The following is a 20,485-nucleotide window of genomic DNA, read 5'->3' on the forward strand; positions in this document are numbered from 1 at the left end:
TTGAAGTAATTCCCTCAATTCTTTATTCGCTTTTTCAAGAGCTTTGATCCGTTGATTCAACTTTTTTTATTTCGTCTTGTAATTCTTGACGTGATACTCCCTCATTTTCAGAATAGCCATTTTCTGCAGGAACTGAAGTTTCATCTGTATGAGCGCTCAGCATTTCTTCAACATTTCTTTTCCTGCTACGTCCTCTGGCCCGATCTTCTCTTGTAGACGATGTTGGTATTGAACCTGCCATGGCAAACATACCTTTAATTGCACATTGTCTGTACCTTTCTATTGTACAATGCACAAACATTGATAAAAACAAGAGTGCAGAAATTTTAAAGAATGCATCAATACTGCAGAAATTTTGAAGTCCTATACAAGCCTAACGGTGCCAAATACTTGTTTGTTATCACATCTGTAAATATGATGTTTAGTATACAAATTTCAGCTTACCTTTATATAATGCCTTTGATGGCACAGCATTACATTTGAGGGTCTCCCTAACAAGTGTTAAGGAGCCTTGCTTTTAGGTCATCTTCATAATCATCATAATTGAAATGAGCTGAACAAATGACAGCATGCGTCGTGTTGATGTGATCAGCACGGTGACAGGCATGAAAGCCATTTATTTTTAAATTTACTGTCTTTAGGAAATTTAAAAAGCTTATACCCTGCCCTTTAGTGTTATCCTTACGGTTATTACAACCGTAAACTGAGCAATTATTGGGCATTGGAAACCAAGAGTCTTTTTGCTTCCGCTTGCAATCTCAAACTATAGCCGACTGACACGGCCCACGGGTGACTTAACCAAGGCGAAGCAGACAACACAGAGGGAAGACGGGCGCCGGTGACGTCATTTTTCCCACCGCTCATGAGTGTTAGACCTGTTTATATAGATCTTGCTCCAAGTGAGGAGTTTCCTCAGCCCGTGATAGCCGTCTCAAGTGAGGAGTTTCCTCAGCTCATGTTAGCCTCACACGCAGCTACCAGCTGTAATGTTGGTTGCCCTTTGTTGGAATGGTTTGTTATCCTCAGTCTTTTAGAAGAATTTCGGGAAGTAAGCCGGGGGTGGGGAGTTGATCATGCATTCTCCCCTCCCTACGTTTGGTTTTGGTAATCCGCCAAACATTGGAATGAGTTTACCTAGCATAACTTGTATGAATTTTTTTTCATCACATTACCGTGATTTATATAGTCATTAAGCTACAAGAGTCGTTTAATACCCAATTCACGATACTTGGGGAATATCCCCGACGGGGAATTATCACCGAAGGGGAATTGTAGATGGATCGGTACCGAAGTGTTTCGAGCACTCCAACGACTCCGGTCGACGGTCAGACTACTGCAGTTGAGGGCCTTGGAAGAGTGGTAATACGCTCTCTCTCTCTCTCTCTCTCTCTCTCTCTCTCTCTCTCTCTCTCTCTCACCCAACGTGATGACACAAGTTCCGACTCTACCATGTCTCCACGACGCACAAAATATAGTGTCAGCTTTTGTACTGATTAACTTATGTATCACTCAACCTTCTTTTATTTTTTCTTAAATTCACGCGGGGCGACTCACTCCCGTTAAAGATCTAATTTATCTTTTATTTTTGCTTAAATTCACGCGGGAGACTCACTCCCGTTTAAGATCTAATTTATCAAGTTGAGAGACATTGCACTGAATGATCGGGAGATTCCTCTACTTTATGCCATCGCTTGCCTGGGCTAATCCCACCCCCCCCTTCCTTTCCCACAGCGTTGGGCGAGTCGGTAGAGTTGTTATTTCTGGTGATATAAATCCATTTCTCGCTATAATGTGGTTCGGATTCCACAATAAGTTGTAGGTCCCGTTGCTAAATAACCAATTGGTTCCTAGCCACGTAAAGTAATTCTAATCCTTCGGGCCAGCCCTAGGAGAGCTGTTAATCAGCTCAGTGGTTTGGTAAAACTAAGGTATACTTTTTCCTTCGCCACAGACGTACCCGGGGACCCCTCATTAGATTGGATTGGATAACGTAAAGGGTTCGGTGGTCACCGAGGCGAAGTCAGTAAGTTCTCCGGAGGCTCAGTAAAGAATACAAGTATAGTGAACGAAAATCCATTACCCTTTCCGTAAACGGCAACAATGCCGAGGTGACGCCTCTTGATATTTCTCTCAACATGTTTCTTTTGTATTTCACCTCACCATCTTTCAAAGTTGGCCATATGCCAACACGGAGGTAAACTTTCTAGCGGTTCACCAAGACATTTTTTAAGAAAATTCAGAGGCCGGTCACACCGGTTCTTCTCATGAATGAGAAATGACTCATGGCTGAAGTTTGGTCGTGTCATCCTAACTACGGAATGTTGGTTCTTTTTCTTATCTCGAAACACTCGACTCCCGTTTCCCCAAACTAACTTCACTGCTTATCGAATTAACCGCACTCATTTTTTTTTATCTTATTACTCATCAGAATAACCCGGAAAGGGAAATATTAATCTCTTAGGTCGAGAATTGTTACAAATTTTTTTTCTCATACGGAAATCAAGTTTATATGTTTTAGAATAATATATATATTATATTATATAAAATAACGATTTTCAGAAATGCCCAGTGCGCCGTTCCTTCTCATCTATATCTTTAATAATGGCCCACTATTCATCCACACACTGCGGACCTAGCAAACGTATGCTGACTACTGCACCACTCAGCTGTGGCCTTCAGTTCGGCGCTAGCGCACGCGCGCACCCACCCACACACACACACACACACACACACACACACACACACACACACACAGAATTGGCCATACTTTCAGGGCCCCAATTCAATAATATAAAATGTTGAATCAAATTTCAAATTTGGTAATGGCCCTGAAACTCTCCATCAACTTCTCTCCGGATTAACTCCACGTAAGCTTAACGGAGTTGAACAGTATTGGTGAAGTTTGTGGTATTACTCGAAAAAACCTTTCAGTAGAGCAAAGGGAGCACGTGCGTCAAATGTCTGTCCCTTCAGAACGCCCACACGTTTTAATTTTTTTCCTCCTTAACGGGTCCGTGAGACGCACACTCTTCACTGATTATCAATACTTTCGTTTTCACCGTCAACCGTGGTAATATAGTAGACCAGCCAAGTAAATATAAAATTTAAATAGTTCACATGCAATATTTGCGCCGTGTATAGTCCCCAGCCCCGAGAAAATGAATTTAAATAACCGGAAAACAATAAATATAACCATAAAAATAGAGAGAAAAAGAAAATCCTCACGCTTTTACGCTCGTTTATCTCGGTTATTTTGGTCGAACGTAACTGAATAACTCAGAAAATTAGATAACTAGAAGAGTGGACAAAATTCAGGATGGTGTAATACGTGGTCGTAAGTCTCTGTTTTCGAGCGAGGGAGACGTTATTTACATACACACACACATATATATATATATATATATATATATATATATATATATATATATATATATATATATATATATATATATATATATATGTATGTATATATACATACATACATACATACATACATAAATGGTACTTTGCGGACTTGTTTTTTCATAAAAGCCCAAGACTTGATTTGCTCAGTAACACGATCAGTAGTCGGAATTGAAGTTTAAAAGTAAAGGCTAAAAATGCTCTTTTGAACGTCGCAAGCGCATCATACTGTCGCTGCAAGTTACCTAACGTGATGAAACACGCATTGCACCCAAGTATTCGCGATGCACTGAACTGTATTCCCTCCACAGACACTGCAGTCTGTGCATGATTCTAGACTAACCCGTTGAAAATTAGTAACTAACCTTTTCGCTTCGATTCGCACGCGGCGTTTTACCAACGCTGAGGTCTGACCTTTGTCAGGGTCGAGGGTACCACTCAGGACTCGGTTGTTGTTTAAGATTAAGCCAGCCTTGTGCTGGCACGGGTTCTTGCTCCTGGAGCAGCCCGTAACGCATGAACTCGGAGTCGGAGATAAGTCGGAGATACGATATATGTGACTGACCACATCCGGGACCCGCAGCAGTGTTGCAAGTGGGAAAAATATAAATGTATCAAAAAACCTATCCAGAATGTACAAAACGTAACCAAATAATATGAAATAGTATCCAAAATGTATCCAATATATTCTCTTTAAAAATGCGTTATAGTTAATGAGGATGTGTTTAAGAAAAGTATTTTTAATTGATTAATATTCTTTAATTCTCACCCTGTTGGTAGACATCTTACAGCTGGCAGCCAAGTTGCTATCTGCTGCCTGGTGATGGTGACTGTACAGTGGCGTACAGTCGTACACAATAAATTTGGAGCGAAACTTATACTATTGGTTAGATCTTCAAAAAATATTATATTTATTAATGCTTTGTATGTACAAAAATATATTGAAGTTGCATGTAATACACTAACACTGCACAATACGATTTTATGAAAACCTTTACTAAAAAAATATAAAACTACAAAAATACAAACTTATGTCTTCTGCCTATACAGCTACATATGCTTCACTGTTTATCCTTCCTTGAATACATTTTGGGCAGAGTTTATCATCAAATTACTAGGCTCCCATTGATAGCAATGAACTGCTCCCCCGTTGCCTTCCCTTAATAACAGTCCATTTACTGATTCAGTATTCAACCTATTTCTTGTGTCTGTCTTTATTAGTTTGACTTGAGAAAATATTCTCTCCACTGCAGCAGAAGATGAGGCAGAACTAAAAGACATAACATAAATTTTGACAGATTTGGGAACAAAAGTGTTCCATCACTACTTTTAAGTTTTTGAACTGAGCACCAAAACTCAACGGGGTTATTGGAAGTAGTCAATGATTCTTCATGAAAAGCAAGTGACCGCCATTCATTATTGCACACATCATATTGTGACTCATGAATAAGCTGAGGGAATTTTTTGAAGAGTGGCACTAGACTTTTAACTACACTTACTCTAGCTACAGCAGGATCACAGGCATTTAATAAAGGGAATACATCGCTCAGTCCTCTGAACCTTTTACTGATTTGTTCTGACAGCTTTATGTAGAAATTTAAACACTTCACCCGAAACCTGCAAGCTTCAGGTCCAAGGCCCCCTGACACATTTTTATCTTCCATCATTCTTCCATCATTGTCTCTACTTTGCTGCCAAAGTACCATTCATTTTCAGGCAGAAAATTTGATGGGCCCTGAAATTCTACATCAAATGGATCTGACTTTGATTTGAGTATTTCTTTCTTTATGTAATTGCTGAGAATAGTCCTGTAAAAGGCACATATGTTCTTGTAAGCAGTATGTATCATGACTGATTCACTTTGAAATTCTCTGTTCATCTTATTGATAATGGGAAGTATATAACTAAGAAAAGAGAAAAAAAAAAGTTTGAACAGAGGATTGTTTAGGGCATTTAGTATATTATGTGTTGCAGACTCTACTTGTGGCCCCAGGACGCGTTCACTCCCGTCCCCTAAATCCCCACTCAAGAAACGGTTACTCTATCATACGATTGGGAGCGATGTAGTATTTATGAGTTTTGATTGGTTTTCACTTTTTGTAAAAAAAATAATGACCAACAATGTGGATGTAAAAAGTATCCAATTCTTTAAAAAAAAAATAGTAACACGTATACATTTTTGGCTTCTTTATTCAATTTCGTATCCTTGTGTCCAGGTCGTAAAAACGTACCAGCAACATCAAAATGTATCCACAAGACTGGATTCCTGGAAAGTTGAGCGAGCGACGACATATGACGTCGAGTGCGAGTTACCACTTGTTGATTTTTAAGCAAGCATTTTTTTATTGCTCTTTATCTTCTTTCAGAATAAAGTTGGCCATATGGCAGCAAGGACCCTTTTTTAATGGCAGCCAGTAAGTGTGCTACTGTGTGAAATGGGGTTAGGTGGCCTGTTGTGAAACTTTGGACTTATGGAAATGAAACTAGATGGTTTTGACATTGGCTCATGAAAATGGTTTGGCTGGTCATTTTGGTGTTTTCAAAACTACTCGTAAATTGTGTGAAAGTTATTTTTGGCCTAAGATGAAAGCTGATGTTAAAAAATTTGTAAATAGTTGTGATGTATGTTAAAAGGTCGGGAAGCCTAATCAGCCAATTCCAAAGGCACCATTACATCCTATTCCTGTTGTTTCTGAATCTTTCAGAGAGGTAATTATTGACGTGGTTGGTCCTCTGCCGAAAACTGAATCTTCTTGAAAATATTCTCAATATGTTTACCACGCCCTAAGTACAACACGATAGCCCCATAAACTATCCTCAACACACCTAACCTAGAGGCACGGCAAAAAAAAAAAAAAAAAAAAACCGAGGCGCCCACTCGTCTGGCTAAGAATTTGCCAGATATTATAGTTTCCAAGTTACATTTTTTTGTGGTCTATACACTTGTATATTTTTCATATGTAGAGATTATGATCTATATTAATATTGCGCAGTTTTGGGAAATGTAGAGGTTAAATGAATTACTTTCACACTACAATGCGTATTAAGGAGCACTGAAAGAAAGGCCCTTTCGGGGTCAGTTGAAACAATGGTACTAGTGGCTTCATCAGTAAAATGATCCCGCCCGTGAAAAAAAAAATAAGGAAAGGAAAAGCACGTAGCGGACACGCGCAAAACTCCGTGTTTTTATCTTTTTATATATCAATATATTGATACGCAAAAGAAGAACATTTTATGTTCGCGCATTTATTCCTGTCAAGCGTAACGGGAAAAACTTGCATGATTAAACAGGGTTAAGAATACATTAGATTGTACCGTAAACATATCATTGTATGATAGAGGTTCGTCTGATAGGCCGGTGCACTTAATACGCCGGCAAATAATGCAGGATGGTTATATTATAATTTTAGTGAGTAAATTATAGTTTCTTTCGGGGGGAGGGGGAAGTTGTAATCTCCCCTCCTAACAATTCCTCACTGTTCACTCTTCACTTCCGTCATTCCTCGTTAGTCCTACATGACAGAGTAATCTTAAAAACACTTGACTCGCTTCTTCCATTTAGCCAGCAACTTGCCGGCACGGGCTCTTGCTCCCAGAACAGCCCGTTACTCCTAGCGTAGTAGGTGTTTGATATATTTTACATAAAAAATAATGAAGCAAATATTAGTTCAGGATATTAATATAGTTTCGGTAATGCTGCTATAGGCTTCATTCCTACGCGATGTCAGATTGTAATGAAGTAAAAAAGTGGAAATAAAGTAAAGGAGATATGAAAGAGATGTCATTTATCTGACGTTAAAGAGATGTAAATTATTCGGCATTGAAATGCATGGTTGCGAAAATAAATTAAAGCAATTATGACATAAATTACACATTTTATATCATATGCATTCAACGTGGAAATATTTTTACAGACTTCAAAATAAATAAGACACGTTTTCTCTCTCTCTCTCTCTCTCTCTCTCTCTCTCTCTCTCTCTCTCTCTCTCTCTCTCTCGAGCGCAAGGGAAACTCACTCGCCTCTAGATTGCCTTTCCCTCAATAAAGATTGATTGATTAATTGTGGGTCATCTGGCGTCACAACTACCAGGGTCACCGACGCCGAATAATATAAAACGTGTCACTTCACATTTCCGTTTCTGATATATATTCGTGGAACTGAAAGAAGCAGTAGTTAGAGACGTTGGACAGCAAGACTGAAGCAAAGAACCGGGAATAGAGGTGACAGTAGACAGCTTTAGAAAAAGTGGGTGCGGGTAGGGAGGCAGGGGGTCAAACGGATGCTACAGAATCATGTCAATTTGCGGTTTTTCTTTTTTAACATTCTTCTCTTGTGAACTACTGCTAATCTCCCCTCCCCACACACACACACACACACACACACACACACACCACCAAAGATAAGCAACATTTTGGTCTTCTTCCAAAAGAGCAAACGAGTTTCTAAGGAAAACGATTAATTATCCAACCAACAGACTTAACCGTAAAAGCCGGCTGTGACATTGCCCTTTCGAAGGTGATCGAGTTCAGAGCATGACGTCACTTTCAGCTGCTAAAAATAATTGTTTCTTTGATGCAGATATTCCCAAACCTTCGGAATCAAGAGGAAAACTGAATCACAGATGCCACAAGTACACTCTGTCAATCATATTCTTCAAAATTCCAGTCACTGCTCTATAATGTTGGTACCCGTGCGCCTTAAAATTGCACCGTGCACACACACACATACATTTCAAGGACATTGCTATATATAGCTGTAACCGTGATATCTGATGGTCTAAACTGAATTTCACAACATTCACTTTACCATTTAATTTTTATTTTAACTTTTCCTTCCTTTGTATCTCTCAAGAAATTATTTATCAAATACAAGAATCAGGCGACGTACTTTCGAAGGCGAAATAACGCACGAGTTTTTAATCTTACAAAGAATCTGATAACACGGTGCAACAAAACTACGCCCAGACGCTCTTACCAGTCTGGGAGAAAGAATTTGTTACCATGAAAACCATAAAAATATATATAAAAGAACGTAGGCTATTTGCACGTACTTACAATAATACACAAGATTTGTGATGCTTCATAAATTCAGGCACATTAAAAATTCCGTCCACATGTAGTTTTTATTTTATTTAAGGTTAAAGTTAGCCATAATCGTACCTTTGGCAGCGTTATACGTACCAACAACATAGGCCACCACCGGACTATGGCCGAGTTTCATGGGCCACGGCTAAGAGTTTTATGGGCCCTGTACACAGATAATTGCATATTTCATAAGAATCGTTCAGATAGTGAAACAAGCATGAAATTTTGCACAAGTGCTCTTTAAAGTTCCCTCTATCAGAAAAGGGCGCTGGCCACGCAAAAAATTTAATATGGCGGCCAAATTCCAAGATGGCGGCCAGTATCGACAGATTTTGGCTAATTTTTCACTAGAATGGCATGTATTTGCTTCTAGCAATATGGTAAAGCTCTTCCATACTATTTCTTGTGAATATTATGTTTCTGTAGCTTCCCAGTACAGTTTACCTTTAAATATGGGGCTATATGGCTGCCAAGAAAAGGTAGAAACAATAATTATAATGAGAAATAATGCCCGTTCAACAATTATCGTTTTAAGCATGGATCTTGGTTTCTGTGGTTTTAGATCCTAATGAGGCCATCTCTTTCGAATAACTCATCAATTTTGAAGGAAAATTAATAAATGTAAAAGAGTGTATGTCTGCACACAACCAGGGCACACTGGTGACATCACTGCTGTGTAACTCAGCATGGGGTTCAGTGCCAGCTAATCCAGCTTTACTAATCCTGTAGTCTTAGACTAGTAGTTGTAGTATAGTTTAGTTTAGTGTCCCAAATGCTTTCTAACAGCCCCAGACCAGCTATAGTTAGATAGCCGCACCTGAATAGACAGGATGTGCCAGCGAGAGCCGAGCCAAGGGTATGGGGGCTGTACATGATGGTTCATGTACTTACCCGGATGGTGTACAGATCACACGGGACTTAAATGGCACTGCAACTACTGCCACTACCTCCTTCCATGGAACTAGCATCTCCATATTTCAGCACCCCACCAAGGAGAACACTGGACAGGAAAGACAGCAACTAAAGTTTGCACCTGAGAAAGTGAGGTCGGTGCCTGAATTGCCGGACACATTCACAAACATCTCACCAGCTTCCTTTCAAACAAAGAACCCTGTGCCACCAAACACTGCAATACCAAAGCCACCCACAGATATCTTGGGGCCACAGCTTGCACTGGAGTATCAGTGGCTAGACAAGGTCATAGTCACCCAGGAAATAGATGATGCAGTGAATCTGACGTGGTCAGCTCATCACGCTTCAATGAAGAGAAGCCCAGAATTTGAAGTAACCATAACTTCATTGCTTCCTCTCCTGCGTGATCAGGCTCATTCTGTTGCTACGATCAAACACGTGATGCAGAAAGTGCAGGATGTCACTGATTTTCTGAACCCTGGCCAGATACCCATAATCACAGCTGATCAGCCAATCTATGCCGTAGCAAAGCAGGTGCAGTGGCAGTGGCCTGATCAGTATGGCGAAGACAAGTATCTGGTAATGTTTGGTGGTCTGCACATTGAGATGGCAGCAATGACATCTCTTGGTACTCTTCTTCATGGCAGTGGTTGGACAGGAGCTCTGGTGGAGGCAGGAGTTGCTTCATCTGGAACTGCAGAATCCTTCCTGTCAGCTGCAAGTGTAACCAGGACACGGCAGATGCACCAGGTTACAGCCTCTAGTTTGTACAAACTCCTGAGGACAGCATACACTGACTACTGTGCTGAGAAAGCAAACAACAATGAGCAGGCATTAGAGTTTGAGGAGTGGTGTGACCTTCGAAGACAGCAGAGTCCACAGTTCCACTTCTGGCACATGGTGTTGTCTATGGAACTTGTGATATTCCTACTGATCAGGTCCTTCCGTGAGGCCAATTTTGTCCTCTACTGCCAGGCATTGCATGAGCTGATACCCTACTTCTTTTCCAACAATAATACAAACTATGCTCGTTGGCTGCCTATTCACCTCAGGGACATGCTTACCCTAGAGAGTTCACACCCAGAGTTGCACAAGGAGTTCAAGGCTGGCAACTTTGTTGTGCACAAGACCAGTCGCCAGTTCTCAGCAATGGCTCTTGACCAAGCTCATGAGCAGACCAATGCCTTTATAAAGGCTGATGGCGGAGCCATTGGGCTGACTGAAGATCCGTCAGCACTCAGAAGATGGATGGTGGCTGGCCCAGAGATCATCCGCTTGGTGTCTGCATACGAAACAGAGGTTCAAAGTAAGGAGTCTAATGAGCAGACAACACACCATGAACAAACACCTCATGCGCAGAAGACATTCTTGGAGAGAGTCAGCAAGCTGTCATTGGCTTTGCAACACTTGGGAAGTCCTTTTCAGGAAGAGAGCCAGGATCTGTATTCCATTGACAACAAAGACATTGCCCACCCCAGCTCAGCAGAACTTCTACAGACACACCTTGACAGAGGCTGCACTAAATTTCAGAAGTTTTCAGACTCTTTGGCAAACAATGCAGTCTCCTTCTATGAGCCGATAAAGAAGAACAGAACTGACTTCTTCAGGCAAGAAGCTGCTCCTGTAGAACAGTCAAAGCAGAAACTTCTGAAGGAGGATTGCCAGCTTTTCTCAAAGCTATTTATATCCTGTCAGAGCCGTGAATGTGATCTGCAGGAATTCTTCCAGCACGAGAATCAAACATTCCCAGCTTCCCTTAGTGAGGGTGGTAGGCTGTACACATGTCAGAAGTCTCAGCTGACCTCGGTCCTGGAGAGTCATGTTACACTAGAAGACAAAGAACCAAAGACTGATGTCCTCATTGTAGATGGATCAGCTTTGGTCCATGCCTTGCCACCAAAGAAAGGAAAGACCTTTGAGGGCTATGCACTTTGCGACTTCTTGCCTGTGATACAATCCTATAGCAGCAAGTACACATCATCACATCTTGTATTTGATGTATACAATACATCCAGCCTCAAAGCTGAGACCAGGCTCCAACGTGGTCAAGGAGGAAGGCGCAAGGTGACAGACAAGAACACAATTCCATCCAACTGGCGCAATTTCCTAAGACAACGATGCCAACAAGACAGAGTTGTTCCAGTTCCTGGCAGACAAAGTTGCCCAGATGTCTGCCACAAATGTTGTCATTGCCACGAAAGGGTCTGCTGTCCTCAGCACTCATGAGGCTAGTCTTCAGGGACTGGAAAAGTGCTCTCATGAGGAAGCTGACACCCGCATCTTTCTCCATGCCAAATATGCCACAGAACATGGAGCCAAGACCATCACGGTTAAAGCAAATGACACAGATGTTCTTGTCGTTGCAGTCAGTGCTTTCTCCACTCTCCACAATCTAGGGCTAGAGAAGCTATGGGTGGCATTTGGCCAAGGCCAGAGCCTGCGCTGGATTGCTGTGCATGACCTGTGCAACTCTCTGGGCCAGGAGAAGGTGAATGGCATGCTCTTCTTCCATGCGTTCACAGGCTGTGATACAGTGTCAGCCTTCGAGCAAGGGCAAGAAGACCGCCTGGCAGACACGGAACATCTTTCCAGAGGCCTCCACTGTGTTCTCCAAACTGAGTCACTACCCTCTCAGAGTGGAAGAGAGTGACCTGAAGGTCCTGGAGAGGTTTGTCATACTTATGTATGAAAGATCCAGCACTGCTGGCACTGTGGATGAGGCTAGACTTGATATGTTTGCCAGAAAACAAAGGGCATATGAGGCCATTCCACCAACCAGGAGCTCTCCTCCAACACACCAAGCGTGCTGCGTACCAGGCTGGTTGTGTGTGGGGCAGGCCACCCAGTGTCAGCCACAGCCAGAGAACCCTGCTGAGTGGGGATGGCAAAAGTCTGGTGAAGCATGGCAAGTCCTCTGGACAACCAACTCGCCCTTAGCCAAGAGTTGCCAACAGCTTACCAAATGTGGATGCAAAGCAGGCTGTCGGGAAAGGTGCAAGTGCTACAAGCTGGGTCTTCCCTGCACAGCTCTGTGCACTTGCAAATGTGAAGTCTAGATAAATATTGCCCTCTCTTCAGTAGATAATCTAGCTTGAGCATCCAACGTGTCATGCTATGCCTACCTTCTTATCCTCGAATTTTTCAAAGGTGTAGGTTGAGAGACCTATACATAGATTGGTTGCGTTTAGTCCGTATTTCTCTTCTTTTCTTTTTATGGTTACAGTCTTAGACACAATGTTGTATGTGACCATACCATTACTATTTCAGTTGAAAATAGCATATTAGTTAAACTGTCTGATCACATGAATATACCATTAAATAAAAACAGTTGGTCTCTATGTCTGCTAGCGCTGTGGATAGAAAAAAACTTTTATGGCAACCATTTTGTACGCCATCTTGGTTACAATTCATTTAGTAAGGGTTTTCAATAAAATGTGTGGTATGGAACATTTTATAACCTAAAAGTCGAGGTTTAAAAAAAAAAAAAAAAAACTGGCATATTCCATCAATAGATGCTCCCAAACCAGTGAATCTCAACATAGATGGCGGCCATTTTGAAAAATAGCCGCCATCTTGGATTTTCAGGTGGCCAGCGCCCTTTTCTAAGAGGCGTAGTCTTAGGAATGTTTGTGCCAAATTTCATGCTTGTTTCACTATCTGAACGATTTTTACAGCAATCTGCTGCACTAAAAGGCCACCACGGACAGAAAACTCGATTGCCCAAAGAAACTTCAGCGAATTTTTATTTTTTTTTTTTAGAAATTTTGTTTCATTCAGATAGAACATAGTTCGGTTGCTCACATTTTTAGGAGTCGTCCCACGCTTTTCAAGGTCGTTTATGTTTATGGCATTTACCGTTATGTTTATGGTATTTACCATTATTATTTCATGTTTTACGTACATCCCCAAGGGGCTGGTACTAAACACGGCCCCCATTTTGCACGTAAACGTGCTTACGGCCTAAATGACTTACGACCGGAACGACCCGAATGCGTCTTCCCATTCAGATAAGTCTTTTAAGCAAAACTTGTTTCTGTTTTTATCTGAATCCGCTATATGATTTTGGCTTTGTAAAGTATCGTTTTTTATGTTGGTCAGCTAGCGTACCGTTTTCTATGTTGGTAGGATAACATATGTGGCGAAACTGTACAGTACCAAGATAACATGGGAAAATTATATATTACTTTGACAACACTACAAAGAAAGTGGAAGCAGCCATATTGAGCCTGTTTTGTTGTTATCAAGAACAGTACTGTATATTTCTTCTGCTGTTATTCTGAAAATTTCCTCATAGCCTATCGTATTTATTTTTTTTTTACTAAAGCTGACGAGAATCCTCCGTTAATTTTCCGAAGAAATTTGAAAATAAAATAAATATAACAGGGTCAACGCACGACAAATCGTTTTGAGGAAATAAGCACCTGAACAAAAATGTTTAAACAAAAGTTATTCGTAAGGAAAGCGATAAACGCCGAGCAAGGACGAATGAGTAAACAAGTTACAACAACAATAAGGTTTGGGCATCGATAGACCCGGTGTTTAGATTTAGACAAAACTTAGGTAACTTACTTCTGGTTTCACGTCCGTATCTGCCTGTCAGGTCCAAGACCCAAAGACTGATAAGTTCACAGAGGCCACCGCGGGGAAGATGTTTGGTTGGAGTATTGCCTCCTGACGATATATAACTGCAACCGCCTACAGTAGTACGTACTAAAGAATAAACGATTTGGTCTGCACTTTGGCTCCGCCCTTTCCTGCTCGAGTTGCCATGCGCAGTCATTAATAAATTCTTAAAACGTTCTATTGTTCTATACATAACAGAAAATACAAACATGTAAACGTAATAGTTTTATAAAAAATAATTAGTGTCATTCTCTTTATGTACAAATAATTAGTGTTAGTTTATTATTAATTCACTTGCAAGAACAAAGCAGGGACTCTCTCTTTCTCTCTCTCTCATTCTTGCGAAATTCCCATAAATGCTGTGACTGTGGCCAGTTGATTCTTTTGTGAAAGTAATGATAATATTAAATCACGTAATTCATAATATGGGAATGTTTCTTCACATCTTCTGTGTCCTTTTTCTCTGTATATGTGTAATGGTCGTTATTATTGTTTATTTGTCTTGGGGATTTTTTTTTTTTTTTATATTTTACATCTTGCCAAAGTTTATCTCGATGATTTCTTGCAGGGAAATTAATAATAAACTCACACTAATTATTGTTATATAAATACAATGACTACGTTTATAGAACTATTACGTATACACGTTTGTCTTACGCGTGTATTTTCTGTAATGTATATAACATTAGAACGTTGTAGAAATTTATTAAATAACAGCACACGGTTCTGGTTCCAGGTTCCTAAGCTTTCACTCTTATTTTTCACCTGTGGTAATGTGATATATATATATATATATATATATATATATATATATATATATATATATATATATATATATATATATATATATATATATATATATATATATATATATATATCAACCTTGGTTACACCTTTAAAACATTCTTTACTCTCAATTGCTTTTTCAGCGCTGAGTGGCCTCAAAGGTCCCAGCGTTTGGTCTAAGTTTTATATTCCAGTTCCAATTCAGTTCCACTTCCCGTGAGAATAAGTGGAATCGAAAGACGAAGGAAGGGTTCTGAATGAATGTACGTGAAGACAGAAGAGCAGATATTGCAACTGTTACATTGGGATAACAGAAAATGGCAAAGACAGAAGAGCAGATATTGCAACTGTTACATTGTGATAACAGAAACTAGCAAAGACAGAAGAGCAGATATTGCAACTGTTACATTGGGGTAACAGTAAATGACAAAGACAGAAGAGCAGATATTGCAACTGTTACATTGTGCTAACAGAAAATGGCAAAGACAGAAGAGCAGATATTGCAACTGTTACATTAGGATAACAGGGTAGATCTGCCGCATTTCTCTTATTGAGAACAATATCCCAGTATTCTGACAGTGTCTTCCAGGTAATGAGCACGCCATTCCTCTACCTAGGAGTCTTTGGTCCACAAATTTGTCAATTTGTGGCAATGCCTTTAGTAAGCAACCTAAATATGGGGGATTTAGGCTTATTGCAGAGCGAGGATTAACGCAAGTTACCACATTATACATGGAATCAGCTTTAAGCGTCAGTGTGTTGCCTATAGGCAACAGATCTCAGCGCCTGGGCATCGTTAGAAGCATCCAGCAAGGATATGGATTGGATGGACTGTGCAAGCAAAGTAATGACGTAAAAATAAAATAATAATAGTAAATGAGAGTGAAATTGATAGGTGATAAACCTAAAAAAAAATCTGAATTACCTCAGATTACCGTAGATTTCCCGCATTTTTTCTTTACCCTCTACTTTTCCCTAAGAGAGGTCTGATCACCCTAAATTAGGGTATTTTACCCTAAAGTGGAAGCACTGCTCTGGCATTGCCAGATCAGTATTGCCAACTGTAGGGACATTTATAACTCAGCCTTTTTGGCCATTAAGGTAGTGGCAGAGTTAAGCCGGGAATTTCCGCACAATTGCCACAGTTCTCTCAATACGCCACGACAGTGATGACGAAATGTCTCTTGATATTTTTTATACTAAATAAATATAAGGTAATTACTCTGTTTTATAATAAAACTTCATATGTTTAAGAATGACTAAGTTTTTGCTGGGGAAATTAAAATTATTAAAAATGTTTTCCTGAAATTTGACAACACCGCTGTGCTGGGTCAGTGCGCCATTGCCACCTCTGCCCAACATGGTCATTCCGTGTCACTAACCCACCATGGAAACATCTCCTACTTCTCGCTGCCCCCCGCCTGCACAGTCAAGCGAAGGAAATAATCTACAATGTCCATCGGTACTTTTTAAATGAAAAGGCCAACGGTGCACCTTTGTTACCAACCACTGAAGCCCTTGCTCCGACAGCCAAAGCCACCAAAAGTAAGCGAAAGGACAGTTAGAAGGATTTGCTCCAAAGCAAATCAAGAATGGTGGTCAGAGGCTGAACACAAGAAACCTATCTTCCATTCACCGACAAAAACTCAGCCTACAACAGTTACGAATTTTGATGACTTTGGTAAGTGTGTCCTGAGAAGAACTGTACTGGAATTTTACGAAAGAAATGAAATCCCTACACTCTGCAAAGTCACGGAAGAGCTAAGAGAGAAAATATCTTACAATGGTAGCACTGAGTCACTTCGAAGAGTTCTGTTGCAGATTGGCTTCCGATTTTCGCAAGTTGATGGCCGCAAGTTCCTTATGGAACGAAGTGATGTTGCTGTTGCTCGCACGAAATTTTTGAGAGAGATGCTGCAAGTCAGACAGTCCTTCGAAAACTTCGTTTTCCTTGACGAAACTTGGGTCAACCAGAATTACACTGTTGCAAAGTGTTGGACTGACATGGCCTCCAAACAAGCAACAGGAGTAAAGCCGCCTACTGAAAAAGGAAATCGCCTCATCATTCTTCATGCAGGAACGAAAGAGGGCTTTGTCAAGAATGCTGAACTAATTTTCAAGCAAAAATGATGGTGATTATCACAATCAGATGAATGCTGCAGTTTTCGAGCAATGGTTTAAGGCTCAATTGTTACCCAACATCCCCCCGAAGTCTGTAATTGTGATGGACAATGCATCCTACCACTCGATGGTGCTTGAAAAAAACCCAACATCATCTTGGAGAAAAGAAGCGATAAAGGACTGGTTGATAAAGAACGGTGCACATCCACGTGACGACATGCTGAAAGTGGAGCTCTATGACCTCGCCAAAAGAAATGTGTAATGGAAAGAAAACTTTCGTGATTGACACACTTGCTTCAGAAGCAGGACATAAAGTTGTACGACTCCCGCCATACCATTGTCAGTACAACCCGATAGAGCTTATATGGACTCAGGTAAAAACTGACATTTCCAAGAAAAACACATTCAAAGTTGCTGAACTTAAGCATTTGGTCAAAGAAGCTTTAAGCACTGTGACAGCGGAAAACTGGAAGCAGGCAATAAAACACACGGAGAACCTTCAGGAACAAGATGCAAAGCAAGACGTAGTAGCGGTTGAGAGATTTATCGAGTCATTCGTCATCAACATCGAGGACAGCTCAGACGAGGAATCTTCTGATTAAACACCATAGAGAGGATTAGGCCTACTGGGGAAACCTCTATAAAAAGAAAACGCACCTAGACTTTTACCTCCATGGTGGTGTGGAAACAAAGTCAAAATGAGAGCAAAGATAAGTCTGAGAGAGAGAGAGAGAGAGAGAGAGAGAGAGAGAGAGAGAGAGAGAGAGAGATAGGCGGAACTACCTACCTGGGGAGACGTGGCAACGGTGCGAAAAAAATCCAGGCTAAACGAGGCCAACGCCTTAGCGGACTAAAAGGCTGAGTTTGACCATAGTCACTTTTCCTTGCCGTAGGACGCCCTACAACTGAAAACGTAGGGACTTTTTAAATTTTTAAATGAAAATATATATTTTCGTTTAACTGCCCTTCACCTTCAGTGCTACTCACTATAAAACCCATATGAACTACCGGCATTTTACGAAATCTCGGACTGGCTACACCAATCTTGATAGAGATGTCATGATAGCTATAAAAATGGATGTATGACAGAGAGAAAGTTGTTTTTCTGTATATGGTAAATTTGTATTCTGTCGTGTCTCTAATTATCAAAACATCAAGAACAGGAATTTTGTTGTCTGTTTCCCATTCAACTTTAAATTTGATGCTAGGCACTAATGCATTTAATTTTTAAAGAAATTCATTGAAATTGCCCCACTTATTATCCCAAAATGTTAAGGTATCATCTATATATCTCATCCACAGCATGTCTTTAGGTTTTACTGCATTTATTATTACAGTTTCAAAATATCCCATGTATAGATTGGCTAAAACAGGACTTAAAGGGCTGCCCATGTTGTTTGATACACATAATTAAACTATCTTTATTATTTTATCTAGGGCTAGTGGGAAATGATCTGAATAGGGGCTAATTTTCCCTCAAAAACTGTAGAACGTCCTGTTTTGGTACTTTTTGTGAATAGGGAATCTACATCTAAGCCTAGAAGTTTTATGTTATGAAGTGGTATATGTGCTTCTTTGAATATGTGACAGAAATCTTCAGAATGTTTAATGTGACTGAGAGAAAATGTGCCTAAGAAAGGGGAAAGGAGGCCTCCTGTTAACCACTTAGAAATTTTATAATTGAAAGCTCCGGCACATGAGATGATAGGTCTGAATGGAAGATTATGGGTTTTGGGAAGGCCATAAAAAGTAAGGTTGTTTTGGGTTAATGACTTTAAATTTCTCCAGTAGATCAGTGCTCTTTTTGTCTACAAAAAGAGCATTGAACTACTGTTGAAAGATTTCTACCAAATCCCAGGAACGTCCCTCGATTGAATTGCTTAAAAGGGAGGAGGAGGAGGCAGCAGCCTCCTGAGGAGGAGGAGGAGGAGAAGGCAGCAGCAGCCTCCTGAGGAGGAGGAGGAGGAGGCAGCAGCAGCATCCTCCTGAGGAGGAGGAGATAGCAGCAGCAGCCTCCTGAGGAAGAGGAGGAGGAGGAGGCAGCAGCAGCAGCCTCTGTTATTTTACTCAGTGAATCAACAATAAGTGTTCTTTGAGAACTCCGATCGGCAGCTGCATTGCGCGAGCAACCTACGTAACGGTAAGTCTGGAATTGACAAGATTTTTGTTGATTTGCTAGTATCTCTTCCACTGTACTTAAATTTTTCCTTTGTTTCCCCTTCAGCCACCATTTACAAAGAGAACCTGGTATAATCATATTTCTTTTATGAAGTCTGGTATATGAATAATGATCATTGCCTAGTGAAAATTGCATAAGCTATCCCCATGCAGTAAGTAGGAATTAGGAAAGCCAAGTGTAAGTAAATTTCAGGCAAACCTTGGATCCTGATCACCATTGTTTGGAAGAGAAATATCCGTTACCAATACTAAAACTGTGTACGATATCCACTAGAATACAAACATTCATTGCATTATATTTTTTTTTTTACGGAAGCCGGGAAAATTGACTGTCAGACATTGACTAAAGGTTCATGTAATTTCATTGCTATCACAGCACATTCTTTCTATGTTGGGACTAGGTGGGAAGTGAAGGGTTTTGATGTAATTCCATTGTTACAGAAGTAATCCAGTTTTCCATAATAGTTCCGACTGGCGACCTAATCCAAGTAAGTAATTGTCTGTCTTTTGAGGGTAACTTTTAGCTGCAATTGACAGTTTACGTGTGACCTTGGCAAAGCAGGGCTACATAACTTACATTAATTAATTAAGAAACTCATCAGCCAAAGCCCACACAACATATATATATATATATATATATATATATATATATATATATATATATATATATATATATATATATATATATAATATATATATATATATATAAAAATCCAGGAAAATGACAGGCAGAAGTTCAGTGCCAAGCGCTTTCACGTTTGTTGACGCATGGTCTGAGCACAAATGATTTGTGCCCAGATGTTGTGTTAATAAATGTGAAAGCGCTTGGCACTGAACTTCTGCCTGTCATTTTCCTGTGGGATTCTGTTATACACTGAAGTCACGTGCATCTACTGTGATTTTTTAAAGCATGCATATATATATATATATATATATATATATATATATATATATATATATATATATATATATATATATATATATATATATATATATATATATATATATATATATATATATATATATGTCATTCTATTTCCTTCTTCCATCCGGATGGCTTATTTCCGTGTTAAGTCCTTTTAACCTTATGTACTTTTAACCTTATGTAATTTTTTTTTTTTTAAATATCATAACTGTTGATTTAATTCATTCGTACGAATGTTAATTTTGTGCTGTTTCTTTTCAGCTTGAGAATGAGACTCAGTCTTGAAATGTCGCGCCCTATGTTTTTAATAAACCATCTTCAAAGCCTTTCAGGATAGGTCTTTTTCCCATGATTTGGGTATTTGTTCAGATGTTTAGAAACTATTTGCTTTATATATATATATATATATATATATATATATATATATATATATATATATATATATATATATAT

At 39.8% G+C, this 20,485-nt stretch overlaps 2 protein-coding genes across 12 annotated transcripts in view; one reads left to right on the plus strand and one right to left on the minus strand.

Annotated features, from left to right (window-relative positions):
* ArgRS-m (arginyl-tRNA synthetase, mitochondrial) overlaps window positions 1-20,485 on the plus strand; it is a 187,876-nt gene that overhangs the window by 78,936 nt on the left and 88,455 nt on the right. The window lies entirely within an intron of this gene.
* LOC136852997 (uncharacterized) overlaps window positions 1-20,485 on the minus strand; it is a 106,073-nt gene that overhangs the window by 35,038 nt on the left and 50,550 nt on the right. For 2 of the 8 annotated variants that reach the window (XM_067128119.1, XM_067128111.1), the window contains exon 1: window positions 13,969-14,136. The exons of the other annotated variants lie outside the window; for them this stretch is intronic. The gene's annotated coding sequence lies outside the window, so the exon portion shown is untranslated. Of the gene's footprint in view, window positions 1-13,968; window positions 14,137-20,485 lie in introns of those variants that run through there. 8 annotated transcript variants of the gene reach the window in all.

The sequence above is a fragment of the Macrobrachium rosenbergii genome, chromosome 26, assembly GCF_040412425.1.
Source record: "Macrobrachium rosenbergii isolate ZJJX-2024 chromosome 26, ASM4041242v1, whole genome shotgun sequence".
Classification (NCBI taxonomy): Eukaryota; Metazoa; Arthropoda; class Malacostraca; order Decapoda; family Palaemonidae; genus Macrobrachium; species Macrobrachium rosenbergii.